The sequence below is a fragment of the Lolium rigidum genome, chromosome 1, assembly GCF_022539505.1.
Source record: "Lolium rigidum isolate FL_2022 chromosome 1, APGP_CSIRO_Lrig_0.1, whole genome shotgun sequence".
In the NCBI taxonomy this organism is placed as follows: Eukaryota; Viridiplantae; Streptophyta; class Magnoliopsida; order Poales; family Poaceae; genus Lolium; species Lolium rigidum.
In genome coordinates, this window is record NC_061508.1 from 173,934,047 (window position 1) to 173,937,076 (window position 3,030).

A 3,030-nucleotide genomic window follows, 5' to 3' on the forward strand; every position below is an offset into this window, starting at 1 on the left:
TATGTGGGCCAATTAGGGTTTTTAATAAATTGAGTCAGTTTGGTTTGGGCCTGTCCAAACCAAGTTAGAGAGGCCCACAAGGGCTGGCCGGCCACCACCCCCTCATATAAGGTGGAGGGACGGCTAGGGTTTAGATAGTTCAAGTTTAGTCTAAAGTTTAGGTTTTACCTAGTTGCGTGTGTTCACGTGTATCATCCCTCCGGGGTACGGCGGCTGCCGTTTATCTATATTATCCGCTGCGAAGGTTCTTGTGTTCATCAAGGATTATCTAGCTCTTGGTTTGAGGCGTATCGTTCGTCGATCCGTTGCTTGCTGGATTCGTTCCCTCTTCTCCAGGCTGCGTTCATCGCGTTGTTGGGAGGATTCTCTACCTCAGGTTCTCGCTGTGAAAGATCGGGCATCAATCTAGGTGGATTGGCTTGGATCCACCGTATCATTCACGAATCTGGAGGAGGTCACCAGGATGTGCTTCTCGGTGAGGAGACCTCCGGGAGTGGCCAGGAGGGTCTAGCGGCGTCCGGCATACGTGCCTCGTCGGCGCCAACGCGGCCACTGCATCTCACGTGGAGCAGCGGGAGGGTCTTGCTGCCAGGAGCTCAATCTCGCCCTCCTCTATTTGAACAACGCCTACTCCACATCCAGGCCTCTCTTTCAGGTTCACTCTTTATCTCCCTCTTCTGCAGCTCTGTACAGAGGAACGTAGTTGTGGAAAAAGCACTACCACTTGGTGTCACAACCGTCAGCAAAATTTGGATTCATGAAAATGACTCTTGGAGAAGGGTTTGTGCTAGATTTTTATCCATTGATGTAGTCTCAGCATTGTAAGTGCAGAAATAAATCCTGGTGAACACAAATCTAATTTGAGTTCATTGCAAGGTTTTCAGTTTTTAGATAATTGTTGTTTTGCTTACATGTCTGCAGGGAAGATGCAGAGGAAATCCTGAGGGCAGTAGAATACATCTCCAAACATGATAAAATGATCTTGATTCGGCTGATGTGGTGCGGTGGTGGCGTGGGACACATGTTGTGAATGCTTTCCTAATCTTGATTTCAAAGGTAGAACATGCACCAGCTTATTCCTTGGTTTCTGTTTCATTTGCTTTTTGTTTCTTAGTGGTACTGAATGTAACTCATTTGTGCATCGTCTCATCTCAAGTTATAGTCACAGACATCAAGCATTTGGGACTGACTGAAATAACACTGGAGCATCTTGTGCTTTCCCAGGCTCCCAGCAGGCCCTTTCCATTGAGAATGACCACATTCACGACATGTTCAGTCACAGGATGGCAGCTTGCAGGAGGAACTCTCAAATGTCCGGGGCTCCACAATATTCTCCCCGCAGCAGCACTCATGCGGTGGCTCAAGTGATGCCCATACCGGTCAGTGGCATATTCACCTCCATCTTTCGCTTTATGTCTTGCTTGATTTGGTTGCATTGCAAGATTACTCGTGTGGAGGTAGCAGCAATAGGTATTGTTGTTTGGGCTTTCAGGTTGATCGTTGGAGGTCATTGAAAGATTTATTATGTGGAGGCTTCTCAATTGCTTGGCTACAAGAGCATAATTATAACATCGTTTGACTTGCCATATTTTAATATATGCATCGCTTTATCTCTCTTTTTGGTGGTTGTAATCTATCTGTTCTCTGTCCAGGGTATTTTCTCTGTAGAGATCTCTTTAATCTGGAGTGCTAGAAAGTAGCTTGCCGCAACTAAATATGGTTCCAGGTTAAACTTGGTTCCAGGTTGCTCCTTCGCCCCTCTCATCTATAACTTCATTTTGAGCAATTTCTGACCCCATTTAACTGGTCAGGACCACTTGATCAGGACTGGTCTGGGAATCAATGCGTGGGTACCAATTAATACATCCTTGTGATGAAATATTTATTAGCCTATAAGAACACCACCTCATAGTTAATTCTCTCTGTTACTTTTGTATTAGTTTGTTTTCCTGAAGTTGAATTTTGACCAACTCTATCTTGTCTATGATGATCCAGTTGCCTGAGTTCAGGCTAAATCTCCCAGTTGCTGGTGAAGTCAACATCAATGTATCATTCTCTACGAAATTCGATTATAGTAGCTCAATGGTTGGTATAATTCTTTAATCTTGCATTTACTTGAGCTTCATGAGACACGCTGAATCATATACATGGGTTCATTTTTCAAACTATTGGTCTGATGGAAAATGGAAAGGGAAAGGAAAAAATACCATTGGCTTATCGAATGAAGTAGCGCTGACTTTGTGTGATAGGACTCTACAAACTTTGACTTTGCTTGATAAATGATGGCAAGTTCTTAATCATCTGGCTACTAGCACTGAAGTATGTTATCTGTGTGCACTGTGTACTGTGAAACATATACTGCATTTTGACCAAATTTACCATATTCACATAAAACAACTACAGTATTCGATTTTAGATCCTCTGATTGGGCACCTTGTACCAATCTGCCACTTGAAATTAATATTAGCATGCATTTTTCTATATGATTATGTTTGTTAGAAGGTGTGATATGTTGTTTTTTCCTTTCCAGCTTTCTGCCCTTGAATGTGTAAGCATTCATTTCCTACAAAAAAGCTGCTGCTCCTCAATCATCTAAATCATGATTATGCGGCTACTTGTGTGTGGTTTATAATTGCTCATGTCTATTTTACCTTCTCCAGTTCACTATCCTCATGTATAAGTAATACTCCTAAGTAAATTTGATTTGACTTGGGTAATGTTTGATCTCTTCTCAGTAGTATCCGACTCATTAGGTCTTGTTTCGTCACCATCTTCCAGGAATTTATGGGAACAATGGTTATCTGATGGAATCGTGCAATTATGGCCTTAGGCCAATGCGAGCTGCTGTAAGATATTAAAACCTTTGTTCATAATTTTTTAAAGCAGTGTGCTTGGCAACCCTGCCGTCCAGCATTCTGACTTTTAATTCCGAATTGATGTTTCTTTTATGCGTGAAGGTTGGAGGAAAGAAGAGAAGAAATAATTATCAAGAAGATCAAGGTAACTTTTCGCGGAGGGGTGCCATTCCGA

General features: G+C 42.6%; 1 long non-coding RNA gene across 1 annotated transcript; it reads left to right on the forward strand.

The window, feature by feature from the left end:
• Window positions 1–584: 584 nt before the first annotated feature.
• LOC124682753 lies at window positions 585–1,374 on the forward strand. The gene is made up of 3 exons (XR_006996413.1): window positions 585–655; window positions 922–1,056; window positions 1,225–1,374. It is a non-coding gene; the product is annotated as an uncharacterized LOC124682753 (long non-coding RNA).
• Window positions 1,375–3,030: the final 1,656 nt, after the last annotated feature.